This window comes from Neovison vison, chromosome 13 (assembly GCF_020171115.1).
Source record: "Neovison vison isolate M4711 chromosome 13, ASM_NN_V1, whole genome shotgun sequence".
Lineage (NCBI taxonomy): Eukaryota > Metazoa > Chordata > Mammalia > Carnivora > Mustelidae > Neogale > Neogale vison.
The window spans coordinates 84620124-84646165 of NC_058103.1; the positions used below are offsets into that span (position 1 = coordinate 84620124).

At 37.7% G+C, this 26042-nt stretch overlaps 1 protein-coding gene and 1 pseudogene across 5 annotated transcripts in view; both read left to right on the forward strand.

The window, feature by feature from the left end:
• The window catches only part of TTBK2 (tau tubulin kinase 2), a 162862-nt gene that overhangs the window by 44014 nt on the left and 92806 nt on the right, over window positions 1-26042 (forward strand). The window contains exons 2-3 of one of the 5 annotated variants that reach the window (XM_044231587.1): window positions 8700-8782; window positions 9328-9439. The exons of 3 other annotated variants lie outside the window; for them this stretch is intronic. The gene's annotated coding sequence lies outside the window, so the exon portion shown is untranslated. The remainder of the gene's footprint in view (window positions 1-8699; window positions 8783-9327; window positions 9440-26042) is intronic. One more of the 5 variants, XM_044231589.1, reaches the window with a different exon arrangement.
• LOC122894021 lies at window positions 1086-2691 on the forward strand (annotated as a pseudogene).

The following is a 26042-nucleotide window of genomic DNA, read 5'->3' on the forward strand; positions in this document are numbered from 1 at the left end:
CCCATGGAGTAGAGAGCCTGACGTGGGGCTCCATCCCAGGACCCTGGGATCATGACCTGAGCCGAAGGCAGAGGCTTTAACCCACTGAGCCACCCAGGCGCCCCTGGACTATACTGTCTTTAGACCTTTGTCTTTCAGTTCATTTGCTTTGAAACTTGGATCAAAGGGGATAATTGCCTCCCTAGGCTGTTAGATTCTTTTTTATCTTTCTTCTCCCCCATCTTCAGTAAATGTTTTAGGGTGATATTCTGGCTATCTTCACTTCTCTATTTTAATGAACTCTTGAGCTGTATCTCAACACACCTCTCTTTTTTGTCTTTTTAATAATTACAGTTTTATTTGCAGTGCTGGTGTAAGAAAAAAAAAAAAAACTTCTGTCTAATGACTTCAAACTGATCACTAGTAATTCTGCAGTACCTGAGGAACCTACCATCAATGTTTTCCAAAAGGATTCTTTTTTTTTTTTTTTTTTTTAGATTTTATTTATTTATTTGACAGAGAGAGATCACAAGTAGGCAGAGAGAGAGGAGGAAGCAGGCTCCCTGCTGAGCAGAGAGCCCGATGCGGGACTCGATCCCAGGACCCTGAGATCATGACCTGAGCCGAAGGCAGCGGCTTAACCCACTGAGCCACCCAGGCGCCCCTTCCAAAAGGATTCTTAACAAAAATTTGATACATAGCTATAATCCTTCAACAAGACAGGCAAATCTTAAATTTGCCATTTTCCCTAATTTTTATTATGAAGAACTTTAAATATACACAAAAATAGAAATAATGATATAGAGAACATTCTTTTGTACCCAGTATTCAACTTCAGTAAGTTATCAGCACTTGGCCAGTCTTTTTTTTTTTTTTTTTTAAGTTATTTATTTATTTATTTATCAGAGAGAGAGAGGGGAAGAGAGCGAGCACAGGCAGACAGAATGGCAGGCAGAGGCAGAGGGAGAAGCAGGCTCCCTGCTGAGCAAGGAGCCCGATGTGGGACTCGATCCCAGGACACTGGGATCATGACCTGAGCCGAAGGCAGCTGCTTAACCAACTGAGCCACCCAGGCGTCCCAGCACTTGGCCAGTCTTATTGCAGCTATGTGCTACTCCTTCAACACTTTTTCCCACCTTGCTGGAGTAAATGCTAAGTGGCTTCTGTGTCCCAGTGCTGTGTCATCACGAAGCCTATGTGGTCCCTTAGCTGAAATACCTGAGGAAACCCAGACCCAAGACCAGCTGATGAAGGAGAAGGCTTTGAGACATTCACCTTTCAGGTGGAAATCACTCAGTTGATGTCCCTGATCATCAGCTCTTTCTACTTGAATAAAGAGATCTTTCTGAGGAAGCTTATTTCAGATTCATAGATGTTTTGAACAAAATCAGGTATGAAAGCTTGACAGATCCCAGTAAGTTAGATTCTGGGTAAGAGCTGCATATTAACAGTGTTCCAAACAGCCAAGATCTAACCCTCACTATGGTGGATACCGGGATTGGCATGACCAAGGCCAATTTGATCAGTAACCTTGGTACTATTGCCAGGTCTGGAACCAAAGTGTTCTTGGAAACTTTGCAGGCTGGTGCATATTTCTGTAATTGGCCAGTTTGGTGCCTGTTTGATTGCTGAGAAAGTGACCATGATCACCAAACGTAATAATGATGAACAGTATGCCTGGGCGTCTCTGCAGGAGGATCGTTCACAGTTAGGACTGATACAGGTCAACCCGTGGGTCCTGGAACAGAGGTTATCCTGCATCTGAAGGAAGACCAAACTGAGTTCTTAGAAGAAAGAAGAGTAAAGATGATTGTGAAGAAACACTCCCAGTTTATTGGCTATATATTACTCTTTTTGTGGAGAAGGAATGTGATAAAGAAGTCAACGATGATGAAGCTGAAGAAAAGGAAGAAGGCGCGCCTGGGTGGCTCAGTTGTTTAAGTGTCTGCTTTCTGCTCAGGTCATGATCCCAGGGTCCTGGGATGGAGTCCTGTGTCAGGCTCTCTGCTCAGTGGGGAGTCTGCTTCTTTCTCTGCCTCTGTCCTTCCCCTTGCACATACTCTCTCTCTCTCTTAAATAAATGAATATTAAAAAAAAAAAAGAGAGAGAAGAAAGAGGAAAAAAAGAAAAGGAGTCTAATGACAGAACTGAAATAGATGTTGGTTCTGTTGAGGTGGAGAATGAAAGGAAAGTTGATGATAAGAAAAGAAAAAGATCAAAGTACAGAAGTACAGTGGTCAATGGATTTGGACCAGAAATCCTGATGATATTATTAATGGAGAATATGGATAATTTTATAAGAACTTGACTGATGAGTGGCAGGATCACTTAAAAGTGAAGCATTTTTTAATTGAACGGCAGTTGGAATTCAGATCCCTTCTTTTTGTCCCAAGACGTACTCCCTTTGTTTTGTTTGAAAACAAAGATAAAGAACAACATCAAGTTGTATGTTCTCAGAGTTTTTATCATGGATAACTGCAAGGAGCTGATCCTTGAATATCTGAATTTCATTAGAGGTGTGGTGTATTCTGAGGATCTTCTTTTAAATATTTCCCATGAGATGTTACAGCAAAGCAAAATTTTATAAAAGTTACAGAATTTGGTCAAAAGATTCTTAGAACTAACTCTTCACTGAACTGACAGAAGACAGAACTGCAAAAATTTTATGAGCATTTATTTTCCTTCCCTCCTTATATCCCTCACTTCCTTCCCTCCTTCCCTTCCCTTCTCTTTTCTTTTCTTCTCTTTCCTTTCCTTTCCTTTTCTTTTCTTTTCCTTCTTAGTAGGTTCTACACCCAGCATAGAGCCCAGTGTGGGGCTTGAACTCATGACCCTGAGATCAAGACCTGAGCTGAGATCAAGAGTCAAATGTTTAACTGGCTGAACTACTCAGGTACCTCTATGAGCATTTCTCTAAAATATTAAGCTTGGGGGACGCCTGGGTAGCTCAGTCAGTTGAGCCTCTGATTCTTAATTTCAGCTTGGGTCATGGGATCAAAACTCGTATCAGACTCTGTGCTCAGTGGAGTCTGCTTGGGATTCTCTCTCACTCTGTTCCTCCTCCATCTCCCCCCACCAAATAAATAAAATTTAAAAAACCTATTAAGCTTGGAATTACATGAGGACTTTCAAAATCAGAAGAAGCTTTCAGAGCTGTTAAGATACTGCACATCTGTTTCTGATCATTAGATAGTTTCTCTCAAGAACTATTGTACCAGAGTGAAGGAATACCAGAAGCATATCTTTAACATCACAGGTAAGACCCAGGACCAGGTAGCAGATTTGGCTTTGTGGAATGTCTTTGGAAGCATGGCCTAGAAGTATATATGATCAAGTTTCTTGACAAGTACAGTGTCCAACAGCAGAAGGACTTTGAGGGGAAGACTGTAGTGTCTGTTATCAAATAGGGCTTAGAACTTGCAGAAAATGAAGAAGAGAAAAATAACAGGAAGAGAAAAAAAAAAAACAAAGTTTGAAAACCTGTGCAAAATCATGAAGGATATTTTGAAGAAATAAATAAAAAAGGTGCTCATGTCTAACTGATTGGTGACATCCTCATACTGTACTGTCACAAGCACATGTGGCTGGATGGCAAATAAGGAAAGAATCATGAAGGCTCAAGCCATAGAGGCAACTCAGCCATGGCTACATGGCAGCAAAGAAGCACTTGCAGATAAAACTCTCACCACTCTATGATCGAGACCTCATGGCAGAAGGCAAAATGACAAGTGGTCTTCCTGCTCTATGAAACTGCAGTTCTGTCCTCCAGCTTCATTCTGGAAGATCCCCAGACATATGCTAACAGGATCTATGGGATGATCAAATTTTGTTTTGGTATCAATGAAGATGACCCCACTGCTGATGATAGTAATTCTGCTGTGACCAGAAGAGATGTCACCCCTCAAGGGAGAAGATGACATGTCGTGTGTAGAAGAAGTAGGCTAAGCTCTAAGCTCCATCCCAAGAATCACTTGTATCTATATTCAATACTTTGTCTTCATTCCCTCTGATGATATATTTTTCTTTATTTTTGTTATCATTTTAAAAATCTGCATGACATGACAGTAATTGCTTAAGACGAAGATAAGGTTTCTTTCTCTTATGATATGCTGATACTTAGGAAATAAAGCCCAGCCAGTTTTTCTTTTCTGGTTTCATGTGAGTTTATTTAACAGGACAAGGTAACATTTGTTGTAAGGTGTACATAACCTAATATTCACCTAATATTAACTGTGTGGGCTAAAGTGTTTAGCTATTAAGTGGATTCCCTAGTGAGACCAAATTTTTTTGTCACTGAAGTGACTGAGCTACACTTTGATGTTTAAAAGAAAAATATTGGTTAAAACAACTTTACCTCCTAGGATCTACTTTTAAAATCTTATATCCCCTGTAGTTACCAACTGTGTGCACCAGGCCTCTAGAAACTAGTATGTTAAAGCGAACCAACTTGATGGGAGTTATTATATAATAGGGTTTGTTTTCTGAAAAGCATTGTTTAGAGTAGCCAATTAAAAACCCACTTAGGTGTGTTGTGAAGCTGTTCAGAACAGCAAGTTTTATGAGTGGAAATGTAGTGCTCAAGTCATATTCTGCTTTAAAAGGTTGTAACAGATGCTAATGAATTTACAAAAGAAATGGTAGACATTGTATCATGTATAAATACTTCAGTATGTATCTCTACTTAATAGATAAGGGCTCCTTTTTTTTTAGTGAAAGTATTATTTATTTCATAGAGTTATGAATTACCAGCCAGTTAGGGAGTCTATAGGGTTGGAGTGAGGGTGTTTGGAGATACATCAAAATTTGACAGATATTACTTTGCGTGTGAATGAGTGCTTTTTTGATGATCAGTGATTTTGTAAAACCATCAAATTTCATCTGTGGTAGCCTAGAAAGTCTTAGCCACTTATCCTTTAAAAAAGAAAAAAAAAAAAAAGGAATGCTGTGAGGATATATTAGAAGTAGTTTATTTTAAACATTAGGAACATTTGGGATATCTATATAACTGGAAAAGTGAAATAATAAGCCTGTGGAAACCCCTCAGGTGGCCAGTTTTAATAACGGGTTAGAGAATTCATTGGAGAGGAAGCCCATGTTCACAGTTTTGCCTTTTTTTTTTTTTTTTTTAAAAACTAATACACTTTACTTTTGTAGAACTATTTTAGGTTTACAGAAAAATTGAACAGAAAATACAGAGTTCCCATAGTACCCCTCCGCACCTATAGTTTCCCCTGTTACTAAATACTGTGTTATTGGGATATGTTTGTTATAATTGGTGAAGCCAATATTGATACATTATTATTAACTAAAGTCTATAATTTATAGTAAGGTACTCCTTTTTTTTAAATAACATAAGCCAGTAGTTTTAAACACCTAACAAAATTATTTCTCAGTATCATCTAAAATCTAGCCAGTGTTTAATTTCTCCCATTGTCTTAAAAATATCCTATTGTTCTGTCTTTGAGGCATGTTGAGACCTTGTCAGCGTTGATGGTGGGGGAGGGAAGTAACTGTTGAGTGAGGAGGACTTGTGGGGGGCATTCTTTGGCTATTGACTGTAGCATTGTCCATGCGAAGTAGCAGAAATACAATATATAGAGAAACATAACTTGTGGTTGATAAAAAAAAGTGACAACTGAGGACCATCTCCACCATCTTCTGCCCATGTGAACCTACTTAGCTCAAATTCCCAAGGGTAATATGGGAACATTAACAACACACAAATTATAGGTTGGTTATGAGAATGAAGTGGTAAAAGTCAAGTGTTTAGCCCAATGCCCTCAATAAATATTAGATTGATTGAAAGCAGTATCCTGTTGTTGACTTGTTCAAATCAAGAATCACATACACTGCATTTGGTTGACATATCTCTTAAGTCTCTTAGTCTTTGAGAGTTCCACGGTTCCTCCGTCATCCTCCCAGTCCCCCTCCCCCCAACCTTTTTTTTTTTGGCATTGCCGTTTATTTGTTGAAGAAATGAAGTTCTTAGTTTGATAGAAGAGTCCAAATTCTGGATTTGTCTAATTGCACACTTGGGGTATCTTTTAACATGTTTCTCGAGCCTCTGTTTTTCCTGTGAACTGGTAGTAGATGCAGAGCCTTGATGAGATTCATGTTGTTGTTACTGCTCTTATTTTTGGCAAGAGTACATAGTCTAGATCTATTGTTTCCATATGGTTGGCAAAATTGTGATTTTTATGATTCTTTTTCTGAATCAAATTTCTGAACTGGAATTATTCTACCAAGTAGAACTTTATTTCATCAGCTGTTTGTTTCCCCTGAAGTATAGTCACTACAAGAAAGGCAGGATAAAGGCTTGATTTTTCTTCCCTCTTATTTACCAATTTTCAGAAAAATGAGTTTTTTGCCATATGACTAATGAATTTGTTTTTGTTTTCAATATTTTATTTCAACTCATTGTGGTGATTGTTATTTTGATGCTCAAATTTTCATGTCTTTGGCTAGTGGAAGCCCTTTCAGTGGACTGCTATGTCCTTCTAACTCCAGAGTTCTTTGATACCATCTTTCTTTTCTGGCACAGTCCATATTTCAGACTTTCCTAATTTTCCCTGTGCCATTGTTGGAATCAGGAACTCTCTTTCTCCAAGAAGCCCTGTTTCCTTTCATTGAGAAATAATTGAAACCACAGTGTGGGCACTAGGGTATTAATTGCTATTGGGCAAACACATTTCTCTCAATAGGTTTTAATTACTAGATTTTGTCTGTTTTATCCTTATGTGCACTTTTCAATGTGTTTGAATTGTTTATTTTTAAAAATACACTTGTGTTCTCTTTTAAATTGCAAGCCACTTAAAGAATTACATACACTTAAACTTGATATTTGTATTATGCTCAGTGGCAAAACGATAGCACAAAGTAGTAAAGAATATAATAAGGGGTAAAGGTCTATTCCTAACCTTTTAGTCCCAGAATTCAACTGCTATGCTCTCCCACGAAAGGAATTACCAGAGATCTTCTACACCCTTTGATGGAACAGATGAACCTTGATGAGGGCAAGCATTTTGGAGGAACTTTCATAGACAGTAGTCTGTGGATAGACCAGTATTCTAATCCAAATGACATACGTCTCTCATTCTTATGACTGGGGAGAGGGAGTAGTTGTACTTTGCAGCAGTAGTTAGAGACTTCAAGCAGAAAGGCAGAAGAGTTGTAGTCATTTTTTTTTTAAATAAGATTTTTAAAATAAGATTTTAATAAGATTTTTAAAATAAGATTTTAATAAACAGTGGGAGGGGGAGAGGGAGAAGCAGGCTCCGCATTGAGCAGGGAGCTCAATCCCACTGGGATCATGACCTGAACTGAAGGTAGACAGTTAACTGACTGAGCCACCTAGGAGCCCATGCAGTTGCTCTTCTGTACTAATGACACTTTTCTCCCCAATCCTCTGCTTGTGCTCTGTAGTCTTTCTTTAGCCTTTTATATACCTATCATCTGTCCTTTTGTTTATTTCAACTTGTACACTTTTTTCCCCTAAAGTAATTTTTTGCTTGCCCTGGTTAAAGTTCATCTGTTTCATCAAAGATGTGTTAGGAGATCTCTGAGAACTTCATCTGTTCAGTGTGTTTATTTTAACATTCTCTACTTGGAAGATTTCATATTATCTGCCAGCTTGGGGATTTGTCTATTGATTACTCTGGATTTAGGAAAATGACGTTTAGGAAATTGAATATGTCTAGGTTATCTTAAGGAGCAGAGATCCATTTCCTTCAAAGAGAGTATAAAATATATGTGTGTGCTTTATATACACATATACACATATATTTATATGTGCTTTATAAGCACAGCAAAAGTCTGGAATCATACAGAGCTCAAGAAGCCAGTAAGGATAGTTATGTTTAGGAATTGGCATTAGGGGGACCAGGAAAGAAGAAAAAAATCTTTTAATGTTTCCCTTTATGTCCTTCGGTGCTTAAGAAATTGAAAAGAGTAACACAAACATTTCTTTTATCGTAAAAATGTAATATAATTTCATAGTGAAAAAACATAGTATAATATCTTCAAAATCAGTTCTTACTCTTCCATCTTCTATTTAAATTTCTCAATTTAAAATTTAAATTTTAAATTTAAAATACATAAATGCCTGAAAATACATAGTAAATTACTGAAATGCAGTATAATATAATGTAATAAAAAAGCTGTTCTGTGTTGTGAACTTTATAAATGGTGAGTAATATTTGGAGGGAAATCTGTAGTAGTGTTTGAGTGCTAACTCTACGCTGGAAGATGGATTACTGAATGCTAGGCTTATTCATACTTGTTCAGTGTATCTAGTTCATGTGTAAATATTCACAGTAAAAGGTTTAAAAATGAGAAGAATAAAGTGAAAAGTAAGTTTGCTTTCTCTTAGCCCCCAACTTCCTCCTAAACTAACCACTGTTACTGGTTTCTTATGTTTTTTCCAGAAACATTCAATACATATTTTGTCATCTGTCTATCTATTTTTACACACACATAAATAATCATGTGATATATATCCTATATATATAAATCATATGGAATCAGAATCATGTATAAAATCATATGATTACATATGATATATAATGACTGTGTGCATGCATGTCTATGTGAAACAACCCTCTCACCCATATCCCTCAACAACATGTGCAACCATAATATATATGTATTTTTCTGCAACTTGATGTGACCCCCTAACATTCAGATAGTAAGACTCATATTTTACATATCTTTATGTTCTGTAGCAGGAGCGATTGTTCAAACATACTGATTGGATCATGTCACTCCCAACATTTGCTAAAACACTTAAAGGCCTTCGTTTTCTCAGGTAAAGTCCAGCCACCTTAACCTGGCATGCAAGATCTTGAACTGATTCCTGCCTGCTTCTCTAGCCTCTTTACCAGAAACTGTTGGCTTACACTTGGGTTGTTGGTCATCCTGAACTTTTCTCGGTTTCTTAAACAGATTATGGCCTCTCATCTGAATTCTGCTTCCTCTGTCTCATACTACTTTTTCTTCTTCTTTTAAAAAATTTGTAACAGTCCTAGTATTTATAAAAGTCCACAGATAAAATAGGATTTAAAGAAATAAAACAAATACAGTTAAAAACTTCACTTTTCCTAAGCATATAATACCCAAAAGAATACATGCTTAAAAAAAATGCGATCCTACTGGCTTCCTTGTTCCCTTTTCCACAGTAAGGTTAATACAGGATTTGCTTATCTTTACTTTTTAACTTCTTGTAATCAAAGTTCTATAAATAGTTTCAATAATCAGTTCGACAAAGTGTGTTATGAAAAACAGTAGTCCAGGTTCTGGTTCCAGATAAGATGGAGTAAGCACACTTCACCCTGTCTCTCCCACTGAATGCAGCTATAAAACCTGGACAGAATGCTTGGAGTGGCTATTTGAGGACTCTGAAAAATAAATAGTAGGAGGCAGATTGGGGAAGAAGACCAGAATTCAAAGTACCACTGAACCGGCGGTGAGTTTACCATTTTTTTTCTTCCGGTATGCCCCAGCCTGAACTTAATGTATCCTGAAACTTGGAAGTGAGCGTTATTAATACGGACAGAAAAAGCACCAGGAGAAGCCCTCTGGTTCTGACTCAAGGAGCGGAAGGGATCTCTTTCCCACATCCTTCTCTTTCTTCTTCTTTTTTTCCTTTTCTTCATTTTCTTGCACCCCAGGCCTCAAGCAGTCCTTGGCAGAAGCTGCAGTGGCCTCAATGGGGGCAGGCAGGAGCCTAAATCTCAGAGGGAGGGGAGACTTCCTCCCAGATTGGAGGAGCTTTGGTATCAAGAGAGTGCAGCAAATCCCATTGTTTTCTTCTCCCTCTGCTCTTCTTTTGCTTAGCCCTGTTGTGGTCGCAGTAATGGGAAGTACATGGCAGAGTGGGGTTAATGAAGTCCCAGCTTTCTGCTGGAAAGGTGGAAAAGGGGAGCCCCAGGGAGCCAAAAGATTGCAAGAGAATGAGGAGCTTAGAAAACGGACTACTTAAAGTTGGTGATGGACTCATGAGCTGACTCCCAAGCTGACATGTATGAGTCTGATTCCTAATCAGCATACTGAAACATCAAGGACTGAATTATGGGATAGACCACCCCTAACTCCCAAACTGGACACTGCATGGTACAGTTATGAAACTGTATGTATGACTGCAGAGGGTTTGCAAACTGAATTGTAATTGGAAATACAACCCACAGAAGGCTGGTCAGAACTTGAAATGTGAATCCAACGGGTCAAATCAATTACTGGCTAAAACAAGCACACCAGCATTCTCAGTGGGGCTTAAATAAGATCCAGAGTATCATAACATAATATGCAAATGTCCAGAATACAATCTAGAATTACTCAGCTTAAAAAGAACCAGAAAAATTGAACTTACATGGGAAAAGACAGTGAACAGATGGTGATGCCAAGATCACACATATGTTAAAATTATCTGAAAAGTAGTTTTAAAATCAGCTATTATGACCATGTTCAAGGATTGAACGGGAAGATAGAAAGTCTCAGCAAAGAAATAGAAGATATGAAGAAATAAATGGAGATTTTAGAACTAAGAAATACAATCATGGAAATTAAAACTCATTAAAAGGGCTCAATAGCAGAGTAGACATGACAGTGAAAGAGTCTGCACTTAAAAATGGGTCAACAGAAGTGATCCAATTTGAATAACAGGGAAAAGGTTAAAAATAAAGAAATGTACAGCTTCAGGGACCTATGAAACTATGATAAGGTCTTACATTTGTGTTATCGGAGACCCAGAATGAGAAGAGAATGAATGTGATCCATCAAAAATACTTAAAGAAATTATGGCACAAAGATTAAAAAGGAAGAAATAAAACTGCCCCTATTTGCAGATGGCATAATCATCTATGTAGAAAATCCCAAGCAATCCACAAAGAAATTCCTAGAGTAAATGAGTTTAGCAAGTGCTTCATGGTCAGCTCACAAAAAAAATCATATTTCTATATACTAGTGATACAACAATTAAAAACTGAATTAAAGATATTTATAGTAGCTTCCCCAAAGTGAAACTCTTAGGTATAAATTCAACAAAATATATATAAGATCTCTATGCTTAGAATTATAGAACCCTGATTTAAAAAAGAAAATAAAAGGATATTTAAGTAAATGGAGAAAAAATGTATTTATGATTTTGAAGTATCACAATAGTAAAGATGTTGATTTTCCCCAAATTGATCTATAGATTTAATGCAGTATTAATAAAAATCCCAACAGCACCATTTCTGGTTATAAACTGATTCTAAAATTTCTTTACAAAGGTAAAAGGCCTAGAATAGCCAAAACCATTTTTTTAAAAAAGATTTTATTTGAGGGAGAGGGTGAGGGAGAGGGGCAGAGAGAAAAGGAGAAGTGGACTCTCCGCTGAGCAGGGAGTCCAATGTGAGGCTCAGTCCCAGGATCCTGGGATCATGACCTGAGTTGAAGGCATATGCTTAAAGGATGGAGCCACCCAGACCTCCCAAAACAATTCTGAAAAAGAAAAATGTTGGAAAAAATCAAGCTACATGATTTAAAAACAGGATGAAGCTGTCATCATGAAGACTGTGGTACTGGCAAAGCGAAAGGCATGTACAGCAATGAGATAGAATAGAGATCGCATAAATAGGCGCACACAACCATGGCCAGTAATTTTTTACAAAGTGACAAAATGGAAAAAGAAAAATCTTTTCAATAAGTGGTGCTGGAACAATTGGATATCCACATACAAATATAATGAACATTGACCTAAACTACACAATATATGAAAATGAACTTTAAATGTACCACACATCTAAATTTGAGATACAAAAATGTACGGCTTTTAGAAGAAGACAGGAGAAAATCTTCATAACCTGGGTGTAGATAAGAAGTTCTTTCGCATTACACCAAAAGCATGATTCATAAAAGAAGAAATTGATGAATTGGATTTCATCAAATTAAAACCATCGCTTGCAAAGACACTGTTAAAAGAATTAAAAGGCAGATTATAGGCTGGAAGAAAAGATTTGCAAATCATATACCTGCAAAGGACTTATATTTGGAATATGTAAAGAACTCTGCAAACTCAACAGTAGGAAAACAAGCCACTTAAAAATGTTTAATAGGCTTTGACAAGAGGATATAGAGTGACACATCAGCTCATGAAAAGATGTTTAGCATAACTAGCCGTTAGGGGAATGCAAATAAAGTGCAAATGGTGAACTGCTACTGTACATCCTGTACATCCTTAAAATGCTACTGTACATTTTAAGAATGACTTAAAATTGTTGTCAGTACCAAGTGCTGAGGAGGATGTGGAGCAACTGGAACCCTCACATATTGCTGGTAGGGATGCAGAGTGATTCAGTTCCTCTGGAAAACAGTTAAGCATATACTTATAAGTCAAACATGGATTTACTGTATGATCCAGCAACCCTACCCCTAGGCATTTAACCTTGAGAAATGAAAATTTGTGTTCATATATTTATATCAACTTTATTCTAACTTGCCAAAAATGTATACTTCAAAGAAAAGAGTGAATGGCGGGGCACCTGGGTGGCTCAGTGGGTTAAGCCTATGACTTTGGCTCAGGTCATGATCTCAGTGTCCTGGGATCGGGCCCCACATCAGGCTCTCTGATCAGCGGAGAGCCTGCTTCCTCCCACTCTCTCTCTGCCTGCCTCTCTGCCTACTTGTTATCTCTCTTTGTCAAATAAATAAATAAAATCTTAAAAAAAAAAAAGAACAGAGTGAATGGATATATCAGGGTTGGTATATTCGTACAATAGAATACTGTTTGGCAATAAAAAACAACGAGCTACTGATTTCACAGCTGTTGGATTTCCTCTCCTTAGGTAAGTCTGTGTAGGGACCTCCTAGTCAGCTCCAGTCCAGCTTGGTGTTTTGTTCACAAGTATCATCCTTGGATCACCCTTTACTGTCTTCTTGGGGATTCTCTTTTATATTATATGTCTTGTTGAATCCCTTTCTCTTTTTTTGTTTATTTTTATTTTAGTGAAGTACCTCTTCTAAATAGTTTCCAGAGTAAAGGGTGCTGGGAGGTATCTTTGAGACCTCTCTTGCAAGTCTGAAAGTTTTTATACTACCCAGATGTTTAAGTGAAAAACTGGCTGGATATAGAATTCAGGATTGAAAATAATTTTACTTCCAAAATTTGTTTTCATATTCCCTGTAGCGGTTGAGAAGTATAATTCTGTTATGATTCATGTTACTTTGGAAACATATAATTTTTTCTCTCTTCCCCCAGGGTTTTGCAATTTCATGATGATATACCATAGTATGGGTATGTTTTCATCTAGTGTGCCTTTGTCCTTTATTGAAACTTGTGATTTGAAAGTTTTTCTCAGCAAGTTTTCTTGAATTATTTTGTTGATGTTTTCCAGCCCCCTAATTTTTTACCCCTTCTTTTCTGGAACACTTGCTATGCTGATATCGGGTCTCTTGGAATGGTTCCCCAATTCTTGACTTTTACTCTCCTATTTTTACATACATTTGTTCATATGTTTTTGTAATTAACAGGTACGTTTTTTAAATAGAGAGGATGATGAAATTGTGCTCTTTTTTTTTCCCATTGTAACCACAAAAACCTGATAGTTTTAAATTGACCATTATGATAGGATAGTTTTGTTTAAAAGATAGAATTCCCTGTGATGGTTATCTAGATTGAAGAGCTTGGAAACTTCATTTTGCCTTTGTCTCCTGGGGAGCTGCTAGAACCCAAGGACATCCCCGTGAGAGCTAAGAGGAGCCTTTGTTCTTTAAACTTCTTAGCTGAATTTTTTTTTTCCTGGGAACTTGGTTTAGACCACTCAGCATTCTTTTTGTTTTACCATCCATAAGTTCCTAGCTCTGTGCTCTAAGCATTCTGATCCACTTAATCTACTGATTTCTCACAGTGCTTATATTTGTTCATAGAAACTATCATTTGATCTTGTATTGTCATATTATCTTATAGTACGTTTGTTTCTTTCAAAAAGATTGTAAATTCTTGATGAAAGGACTTATACCTTATATTTTTCTGTGTTCCTTGGTATAGTTGTTTCATGAGCTGTTATTGTTAGATAGGGTGTGGTGTGTTTGTTTGATGGTGGTGTGAGTGGTTAAGTAAAAAGAAATGATGGGTAAGGATGCTAAGACTGGTTTTGTTGTGTCCTTAGCAGTATAATAGTCCAGCTTTGCAGAATTCCCAATATTTGCTACTTTCCCACTAACCTGAAATTTGTTCTTTAAGTTCCATAGCATCCCCATGAGTGGGTTTGGGATACTTTTTTTTTTTTTGCTTTATTATGTTTTATTATATTTTTTCAGTGTTCCAGGATTCATTGTTTATGTACCACACCCAGTGCTCCATGCAATAAGTGCCCTCCTTAATACCCGCCATCAGGAACACTCATCCCTCACTGCTCTCCCCTCTAAAACCCTCAGTTTGTTTCTCAGAGTCCATAGTGTCTCACGGTTCGTCTCCCCTTCCGATTTCCCCCAATTCACTTTTCCTTTCCTTCTCCTAATGTCCTCCATACTATTGCTTATGTTCTACAAGTAAATGAAACCATATGATAATTGACTTTCTCTGTTTGACTTCTTTTATTCAGCATAATCTCCTTCAGGCCCACCCATGTTGATAAAAAAGTTGGGTGTTCATCCTTTCTGATGGCTGAGTAATATTCTGTTGTATATATGGACTACATCTTCTTTATCCATTCGTCTGTTGAAGGGCATCTTGGCTTTTTCCACAGTTTGCCGATTGTGAATGTTGCTGCTATGAACATTGGGGTGCATGTGGACCTTCTTTTCACTACATCTGTATCTTTGGGGTAAATACCCAGTAGTGCTATTGCAGGGTCACAGGGTGGCTCTGTTTTTAATTTCTTAAGGAATCTCCATACTGGTACCCAAAGTGGCTGCACCAATTTGCATTCCCACCAACAGTGTAAGAGGGTTCGCCTTTCTCCACATCCTCTCCAACACCTGTTGTTTCCTGTCTTGTTGATTTTGGTCATTCTAACTACTGTAAGGTGGTATTTCAATGTGGTTTTGATTTGAATCTCCCTGATGGCGAATGATGATGAACATTTTTTCATGTGTCTGTTAGCCATTTTTATGTCGTCTTTGGAGAATTATCTGTTCATGTCTTCTGCCCATTTTTTGACATGATCATCTGTTTTTTGGGGTGTTCAGTTTGAGGAGTTCTTTATAGATCTTGGCTATCAGCCCTTTATCTGTACTGTCATTTGCGAATATCTTCTCCCATTCCATGGGTTGCCTCTTTTGTTGACTGTTTCCTTTGCTGTGCAGAAGCTTTTTATCTTGATGAAGTTGGGTTTAGGATACTTTCAACAAACTTTTTACTTTATTACTAAATGGCTTTTTTATTTAAAAAGGAAAATAATTAGTGCCTCTTTTTGATTGTTTTACTTTCTCAGGCATATAAAAATCATATAAAATTATTTGCCTTTTATGTGGCTTTGTTATTCATTAATATTTAATGCTGGGGTGTAGACCACCATACCATCACTTCCCATAGCTTTTTAAAAGCTCTTGTATTGAAAGCAGGGGTAGTAGATTATTATTTGAAATTGTAAGAATAAAAAGATTCATTTGGTTATTTGCATTTATTTAATTTTTAATTTTTTAAAAGATTTTATTTATTTATTTGACAGACAGAGATCACAAGCAGGCAGAGAGAGAGGAGGAAGCAGACGTCCCGCTGAGCAGAGAGCCCGATGTGAGGCTCGATCCCAGAACCCTGGGATCATGACCTTAGCCTAAGGCAGAGGCTTTAACCCACTGAGCCACCTAGGCGCCCTAATTTTTTATTTTTACTTTAAAAAAGATTTATTTATTTTAGAGAGTGTAAGTTGGGGGAGGAAAAGAGGGTGGAGAGAGAATCCTCAAGCAGACTCCCCACTGAGCGCAGAGCCTGACTCGGGGCTCAAATCCCAGGACCCTGAGATCATGACCTGAGCCAAAATGAAGAGTTGGCCTACTAACCTACTGAAATACCCATGTGCTCCATATGCATTAATTTTAGAGTACAGTTTATCTATTCCTTTTAAAAAAGATTTTGGACAGTAAGGAAGGGTTTATCACTATATGCATCAGATGAATAAAAATCCTTTTAAATATCACAGTTAAAATCTGTGTTTAACTAGCAAGATGCTACCTTGCCTATAATATCTGTAGATATTATCTACCTGTCTAAATTAAGTCTATTTCTTACTATCTTTTTTTATTATTATTTATTTATTTATTTATTTATTTATTTTCAGAAAAACAGTATTCATTATTTTTTTACCACACCCAGTGCTCCATGCAAGCCGTGCCCTCTATAATACCCACCACCTGGTACCCCAACCTCCCACCCCCCCGCCACTTCAAACCCCTCAGATTGTTTTTCAGAGTCCATAGTCTCTCATGGTTCACCTCCCCTTCCAATTTACCCAAATTCCCTACTCCTCTCTAACACCCCTTGTCTTCCATGCTATTTGTTATGCTCCACAAATAAGTGAAACCATATGATAATTGACTCTCTCTGCTTGACTTATTTCACTCAGCATAATCTCTTCCAGTCCCGTCCATATTGCTACAAAAGTTGGGTATTCATCCTTTCTGATGGAGGCATAATACTCCATAGTGTATATGGACCACATCTTCCTTATCCATTCATCCGTTGAAGGGCATCTTGGTTCTTTCCATAGTTTGGCGACCGTGGCCATTGCTGCTATAAACATTGGGGTACAGATGGCCCTTCTTTTCACGACATCTGTGTCTTTGGGGTAAATACCCAGGAGTGCAATTGCAGGGTCATAGGGAAGCTCTATTTTTAATTTCTTGAGGAATCTCCACACTGTTCTCCAAAGAGGCTGCACCAACTTGCATTCCCACCAACAGTGTAAGAGGGTTCCCCTTTCTCCACATCCTCTCCAACACATGTTGTTTCCTGTCTTGCTAATTTTGGCCATTCTAACTGGTGTAAGGTGATATCTCAATGTGGTTTTAATTTGAATCTCCCTGAGGGCTAATGATGATGAGCATATTTTCATGTGTCTGATAGCCATTTGTATGTCTTGATTGGAGAAGTGTCTGTTCATATCTTCTGCCCATTTTTTGATGTGTTTGTCTGTTTCATGTGGGTTGAGTTTGAGGAGTTCATTATAGATCCTGGATATCAACCTTTTGTCTGTACTGTCATTTGCAAATATCTTCTCCCATTCCGTGGGTTGCCTCTTTGTTTTTTTGACTGTTTCCTTTGCTGTGCAGAAGCTTTTGATTTTGATGAAGTTCCAGAAGTTTATTTTCGCTTTTGTTTCCTTTGCCTTTGGAGACGTATCTTGAAAGAAGTTGCTGTGGCTGATATCAAAGAGATTTCTGCCTATGTTCTCCTCTAAGATTCTGATGGATTCCTGTCTCATGTTGAGGTCTTTTATCCATTTTGAGTTGATCTTTGTGTACGGTGTAAGAGAATGGTCGAGTTTCATTCTTCTACATATAGCTGTCCAGTTTTCCCAGCCCCATTTATTGAAGAGACTGTCTTTTTTCCACTGTATATTTTTTCCTGTTTTGTTGAAGATTAATTGACCATAGAGTTGAGGGTCCATATCTGGGCTCTCTACTCTGTTCCACTGGTCTATTTGTCTGTTTTTATGCCAGTACCATGCTGTCTTGGTGATCACAGCTTTGTAATAAAGCTTGAAATCAGGTAAGGTGATGCTGCCAGCTTTATTTTTGTTTTTCAACATTTCCTTAGCGATTTGGGGTCTCTTCTGATTCCATACAAATCTTACTATCTTTTTTGAGTGGACATATCATTGATTATTTCTTTTTTGCACAGTTTGGTGACAGACCACAAACATTCCCTATTCAGTTAGATTAGTCAAGAGCTAGAAAATAAAGAGAAAACCTTAGTGGTGGTATTTAGAGTGACTGGTAAAGATTTGGTTTGTATGTTCAGGTTCGTCTATTTATTTATTTATTTGTTTGTTTGTTTGTTTGTGTGTGGGGGGAGTGGCAGACAGAGGGAGAAGCAGGCTCTCCACTGAGCAAGGGGCCCGATGTGGGACTCAATCCCCAGACCCTGGGCTCATGACCTGAGCTGAAGGCAGACACTCAACCAGCTGAGCCAGCCAGGCATCCCATCAGGATTCCTTTAATCTTTTAAAGGATTTCTTTAACGTAAGAGACATATAAGCAGGAAGTTAAAATTGACTTATTGTATATTTCCATGCTATGTTTTCTTGAGGTCAACAATCTATGACTGTTAGTGATCAGTGCTTACTTTGCTGACTTTCTTCTTTCTCTACTTTCATCTCTGCTTGATTGCTCTTACTCATCTCCAGGAAACTTATTTTAATAGTCTTCTTTATTTTTTCCCCTTCAGAGCTTTGCTAGATGACTAACTTGCTGAGAGCTGTAAATCTAATCCTGAGTTTTAATTGGTTGATATTACTTCCTACAGGGATATTTGGATTCGAGAGTTGTATTTGTTTGAGGAAATGAGGTGGAGGGGAATAACTCGAGCAAAAAACAAAGTAGCACATTTTCAAAGGAGAATAAAAAAACAAACTGACTTCATCACAGTGTATGATGTATGTTGAAGAACCGAAGGAAATGGGATTTGCTAAGTAGTGTAGAATGATCGTAAATTCTAGGTTCACCATTTCATTTCATTTATTTTTTCAGAAAGTAAATTAAAAAAAGGTCTAATTCCATTATAATTAACATAGTGTTATTTTAGTCAGGTGTACAATAAAATGATTCAATATTTACATACCTTTTTCAGTGTTTATCACAGTAAGTGTACTCCTAATCCTCTTCACCTTTTTCACCCATCCCCCTGTCCACCTCTTCTCTGGTAACCAGTTTGTTCTCTATAATTAAGAGGCTGGTTTTTGTTTGTCCTTTTTTTCTTTGTTTGTTTGTTTCTTAAATTCCACATATGAGTGAAATCATATGGTATTTGTCTTTCTCTAACTCCTTTTGCTTAGCATTATACCCTCTAGATCCATCCATGTTGCTACAAATGGCAGGATTTTATTCTTTTTTATGGCTGAATGATAATCTATCTCTCTCTCTCTCACACACACACACACACACACACATACATCACATCACATCACTTCTTCTTCTTCTATTCATCTATTGATGGCCACTTGGGTTGTTGCCATAATTTGGCTATGGTAAATAATGCTGCAGTAAATATTGGGGTGCATACATCTTTTTGAATTAGTGCTTTCATATTCTTTGGGTAAATACCCAGTGGTGCAATTACTGGATCATAGGATAGTTCTATTTTTGATTTTTTGAGGAAACTTCAGTGTCTTTTGTGGTTCTATAAAATTTTAGGATTATTTGTTCTCCTTCTGTAGAAAATGCTGTTGGTATTTTATTGTTTTTTTTTTTAAAAGATATTTATTTATTTGACACAGAGAGATCACAAGTAGGCAGAGAGGCAGGCAGAGAGAGGAGGGGAAGCAGACTCCCCGCTGAGCAGAGAGCCTGAATCAGGACTTGATCCCAGGACCCTGAGATCATGACCTGAGCCAAAGGCAGAGGCTTAACCAACTGAGCCACCCAGGCTCCCCCGCTGTTGATATTTTAGTAGGGATTGCTTTAAATCTGTAGGTTCCTTTGTGCAGTTTGGACATTTTAACAATATTTGTTCTCCCAATCCATGAGCAGGGAATGTCTTCCATTTGTTTATGTCATCTTAAATATCTTTCATCAGTGTTTTATAGTTTTTAGAGTACAGGTTTTTCATCTCCTTGGCTAAGTTTATTCCTAGGTGTTTTATTATTTTTGATGCAATTGTAAATGCAGTTGTAAATGCAATTGTAAATGGGATTGTTTTCTTAATTTTTCTTTTTGCCATCTCAATATTAGTATATAGAAATGCTATGGATTTCTTTATACCGATTTTGTATCTTTAGACTGTACTGAATTCATTCACCAGTTCTAGTAGTTTTTGTGGAGGAGTCCAGGTTAATCATTTTAATGTTATTTCTATAGGCATTATTGTTTATGGTTTCTTGAATAGATAAATGACATGATAAAATCAGTATTTGGGGGGAGATTATCTTATGAATAGTGTGTGACCGGTGACATTATGGGACATTCTTGGCCTGAAGGACTGTCAGATGTGATCAAACGGATGGCATCCAGAAGAGACACTGCTAGGTGAGCTTGTCAGTAGATAATTGGTGGTAATCATTAGAGGAGTCATCATCAGCAGAGTCCAGTAGGATGTTTATAAAAGGTAAGTGAGGCACAGGACAAAGCAAGCTCATGCTTATCATTCTAAGGTGGACATTTGGCCCTGGGGGGCGATGAGAGGGGGAGTAGAGTGGAGAAGAAGGGGCAAGCTCTAGAAAATCCAGGATATTAGATAGTTCATGAATGCTTGTTTTCAATCTCCCTTCTTTCCTTCTTAGATGCCTGGTAAATGTGAACCACTGTGTTAGGAGCTAGGAATATAAACAGGGCATGATCTTTGTCCTCAGCAGTTCATAGTCAAGTCAGACTGACTCTGAGAATGAATAATGACGTTATAGAATGATAAAGAATTATAGAATGATGTTATCAAAAAATGTATAAAATATACAAGAAAGAGGAAGGTGGGTGCACCTGGGTACTCAGTCGGTTAAACATCTGTCTTTGGCTTAGGTCACGATCCCAGGGTCATGAGGTTGAGCCCTGCATCGGGCTACCTGCTCAATGGGAAGCCTGCTTCTCCCTTGTCCTCTGCCTGCTGCCCCCCTGTGCTTGTGCGTGCCCTCTTGCTCGCTCTCTCTCAAATGAATAAATAAAACCTAAAAAGAAAGAGGGATGGGGGTGCCTGGTGGCTCAGTTGATTAAGTGTCTGCCTTTGGCTTAGGTCATTATCTCCCGGTCCTGGGATCGAGTCTCGCATTGGGCTCTCTGCTCACCAAAGAGCCTGCTGCTCCCTCTCCCTCTGCCTGCTGCTCTGCCTACTTGTGATTGATCTCTCTCTCTCTCCCTTTCTCTCTCTATCAAATACATAAATAAAATCTTAAAAAAGAGGAATGTATAAAAAGATCCATAGGAGCATTGACAAGGGAACAAAAGGGAAACTAAGCAGAAGCTCAGTTTTCCAAACCAGGGAGTTAGGACAAAACTAGCAGCAAGGATGAGTGGTTCTTGACATCGAGAGTATTGTGATTGCTAGAACTCCATAAATGTTTCCTGCTGGGCCTCAGGGAGAGAGTGAGGTGGGCTTGAGTCTTTAGGTGAGAGCTTAAGTGGCACCAGTAATATGGAGAGAAAGGAATGTAGAGTAAAGGAACCAGTGAGGGCCTTAAAGTATTTGAAGAACATAGAGGCTGAGGATTCCAAGTACATACTCTATGACATAGTGATGTCCTAGGCCAAGGTAGGCAGTAGGATTGGACAGAGAGGGATGGGCAAAGGGTAAGGACTGGAAATTCACAAAAATGGAAGCCTAAACAATCAATAAACAGATGAAAAGATACTCAAACTTACTAGTAACTAGAGAAATGCAAGTTATGTAGCAAGACACTGTTTCATTCCCTTCAGATTGGCAAAAAAAAAAAAAAAAAAAAGTCTGACAGTACCATGTATTGGTGTGAAGATAGAGAAAAGGAAACTTCCTCATGTCCTGATAGCAGAAGTATAAACTGGTACAATCATTTTAAAAAGCAGTTTGTACCTATTATGTAATGAAGAGGCTAGCAGTCATTTATTCTTTCTGTGTCAGGTATTGTTCATTTATTCTTTCTCTGTCAGGTATTGTTTTAAATGTTTTTTTTTTAAAATATTATTTGATTTAATTTTTACCACAACTTTCCCCAGATTTTATAGTTGAGGAAATACAGCCTAAGAGAGGTTAAATAATCTGTCCACAGTCAAAAAAGTGACAAGATAAAAAGCCAGATTTTAGCTTAGATCTGTTTCTTTCTAAAACTTGTGTTTATAATCACTAATGATAATAATAGGAAGCATATATTGAGCATTTACTATATGCCAGGTAGTATATTAAATATTAAACATACCTTAGCTGATTTACTTATGTAATAACTCTTTGAGGTAAGTGCTTTTGTTACCCATCACGTGGCTTTTAGAGATGGAGTACCAAGCTTGCAAATGAAAAAGCTGATATTTACCTCAAGTAGTCTTGAGCACATACACTTTTCTTATATACCAGACTGAGAGATCCAGAGGTGTAGAGTAGACTTTAGGTATATTTTGATTTCAATTCTCTTTTTTTCCCCTCTCAGTATATGTATATGTGTACGTATACATATATGTACTTATATATGTGTGTATAGGTATTTGACATACAACTTTGTACTATATGTAGATTAAACATAGATTTGATACACATATATATTGTAAAATGATTACTGTAAGTTTAGTTGGTTGAGTTTATCACCTCACAGTTACTTTCTTTTTCCTGTGATGAGAACTTTTAAAATTTGTTAACTGTAATCACCATGCTCTTCATTATATATCCAAGATTTACTTATTTTACAACTGAAGTTTTTACCTTTTAACCACATTTACCTGTTTCCCCTACCTCTCACCCCCCACTTCTGGGAACTACTGATCTCGTCTGTGTTTCTGTGAGTTTGGTTTTTTTAGATTCCACATATAAGTTTTTCCTGTCTGACTTATTTCACTTAGCATAATGCTCTCAGAGCCAATCCATGTTAATACAAATGGCAAGATTTTCTTATTTTTTTATGGCTGCATAGTATTATACTGTATATAAATACTATATTTTCTTTATCCATTCATTTATATATGGACACATCAGTTTTTTCCATGTCTTAGCTATTGTAAATAATGTTGCATTTAACATGGGCGTGGGATGTCTCTTCAAGATAGTAATTTCATTTCTTGGGTATATACCCACAAGTGGAATTGCTAGAACATTTGGTAGTTCTGTTTTTAATTTTTAAAATTTTAATTCCAATGTAGTTAACATGCAGTGCTATAATAGTTTCAAGTATACAATGTAGTGATCCAATACATTAAGTGCTTATCAAGACAATCCCAGTCCTAAACCCCTTCACCAGTTTTAACCATCTCCCATATATCTGTCTTCTGGTAACCATTTGTTTGTTCTCTACAGTTAAGAGTCTGTTTTATGGGGTTGTATCTTTTTTCCTCCTTTGTTCATTTGTTTTGTTTCTTTTTTAAAAAATTATTTATTTATTTTATAAGCACATTTTCTTAAATTTAATTTCTTTTCAGTGTAACAGAATTCATTGTTTATGCACTATACCCAGTGCTCCATGCAATATGTGCCCTCCATAATACCCACCACCTGGCCCCCAACTTCCCATCCCCAGCCCCTTCACAACCCTCAGATTGTTTTTCAGAGTCCATAGTTTCTTCATGTTTCATCTCCCCTTCCAATTTCCCTCAACTCCCTTCTCCTCTCCATCTCCCCATGTCCTCCGTGTTATTTGTTATGCACCACACAAGTGAAACCATATGATAATAAACTCTCTCTGCTTGACTTCTTTCATTCAGTATAATCTCTTCCAGTCCCATCCATGTTGATACAAAAGTGGGGTATTTATCCTTTTGATGGAGGCATAATACTCCATAGTGTATATGGACCATATACCATTATCCATTTATTATTCCTTATCCATTTGTCCGTTGAAGGGCATCTTAGGTCTTTCCACAGTTTGGCGACCGTGGCCATTGCTGCTATGAACATTGAGGTACAGATAGCCCTTCTTTTCACTACATCTGTATCTTTGGGGTAAATACCTAGTAGTGCAATTGCAGGATCATAGGGAAGCTCTATTTTTAATTTCTTAAGGAATCTCCACACTGTTCTCCAAAGAAACTATTTTTACTGGGGAGCCTGAATGGCTCAGTCAGTTAAGTGTCTGCCTTTGCCTCAGGTCATGATCCTGGAATCTGGGAAGCAAGTCCTGTATCAGACTCCCTGCTTGGCGGGGAGTCTGCTCCCCACTCTTCCTGTTGCCCCCCCTCTTGTGTGCGCTCTCTCTCTCTCTCACTCTCGTTCTATCTCAAATAAATAAAATCTTTAAGAAACTATTTTTATTTTGAGGAAACTCCATACTGTTTTCCATGGTGGCCACACCAATTTACATTCCTAGCAACGAAGCACAGGATTCTCTTTTCTCCACATCCTTACCAGCACTTGTTATTTCTTATCTTTTTGATAATAACCATTCTAATGGTGTGAGGTAATATTTCCTTATGGCTTTGATTTGCTGTTCACTCCTGATTAACGATACTGAACACTTATTTATGTACCTGTTTACCATTTTACTGTCTTCTTTGGAAAACTGTGCCTCAGGCCCTCTACCTATTTTTAAATCAGACTGGTCTTTTGCTGTTGAGTTGTATCAGATATGTAGATATATAGATATATACATTTTATGTTATGTTAGTCACCATTAGTTCTGTTTGTCTGTTTGTTTGTTTTTTTAAACCCACCAGGCGCCCCTCATCATTAGTTTTTGATGTAGTGTTCCATGATTCACTGTTTGCATATAATACCCGGGGGCTCCATTTAATATGTGCCCTCCTTAATACCCACCATCAGGTCCACCCATTCCCGCACCCCGTCCCCCCCGAAACCCTCAGTTTGTTTCCTGGAGTCCATAGTCTCTCATGGTTCACTTCCCCCTCCGATTCCCCCCCTTCATTTTTCCTTTCCTTCTCCTAATGTCCTCCATGCTATATTCCTTATGTTCCACAAATAAGTGAAACCATATGATAATTGACTTTCTCTGCTTGACTTCTTTATTCAGCATAATCTCCTCCAGGCCCATTCATGTTGATACAAAAGTTGGGTGTTCATTCTTTCTCATGGCTGAGTAATATTCCATTGTGTGTATGGACTACATCTTCTTTATCCATTTGTCTGTTGAAGGGCATCTTGGCTCTTTCCACAGTTTGGCTATTGTGGATGTTGCTGCTATGAATGTTGTGGTGCATGTGGCCCTTCTTTTCACTACATCTGTATCTTTGTAACCAATAGTGCAATTGCTGGGTCTATTTTTAACTTTTGAGGAACCTCCACACTGTTTTCCCATAGTGGCTATAGCACCTTGCATTCCCACCAACAGTGTAAGAGGGTTCCCCTTTCTCCACATCCTCTCCAACATTTGTTGTTTCTTGCCTTGTCAATTTTTACCATTCTAACTGGTATAAGGTGGTATCTCAATGTGGTTTTGATTTGAATTTCCCTAATGGCTAATGATGATGAATATTTTTTCATGTGTCTGTTAGCCATTTGTATGTCTTCTTTGGAGAAGTGTCTGTTCATGTCTTCTGCCCATTTTTTTACTTGATTATTTGTTTTTTTGGGTGTTAATTTGAGAAGGTCTTTATAGATCTTGGATTCCAGCCCTTTGTCTGTAGTGTCATTTGCAAATATCTTCTCCCATTCCATGGGTTGCCTCTTTGTTTTGTTGACTGTTTCCTTTGCTGTGCAGGGGCTTTTTATCTTGATGAAGTCCCACAAGTTCATTATTGCTTTTGTTTTCCTGGCCTTTGGAGACATGTCTTGAAAAAAGTTGCTGTGGCTAATGTCAAAGAGGTTACTGCTTATGTTCTCTTCTAGGACTTTGATGGATTCCTGTCTCACATTGAGGTCTTTTATCCATTTAGAGTTTATTTTTGTGTTTGGTGTAAGCAAATAGTCAAGTTTCATTCTTCTGTATAGAGCTATCTAGTTTTTCCAGCACCATTTATTGAAGAAACTGTCTTTTTTTCTGCTGGATACTTTATCCTGCTTTGTTGAAGATTAGTTGACCATAGAGTTGAGGGTCCATGTCTGGGCTCTCTATTCTTTTTTTTTTTTTTTTTTGGGCTCTCTATTCTATTCCATCATCTATGTGTCTGTTTTTGTGCCAATGCCACGTTGTCTTGGTGATCACAGCTTTGTAATATAGCTTGAAATCAGGCAATGTGATGCCCCATCTTTATTTTTCTTTTTCAACCTTCCTTGGTGATTCGGGGTCTTTTTTGGTTCCATAGAAATTTTAGTACTGTTTGTTTTGGCACTTTGAAAAATGCCATTGGTATTTTGATCAGGATGGCATTAAAAGTAT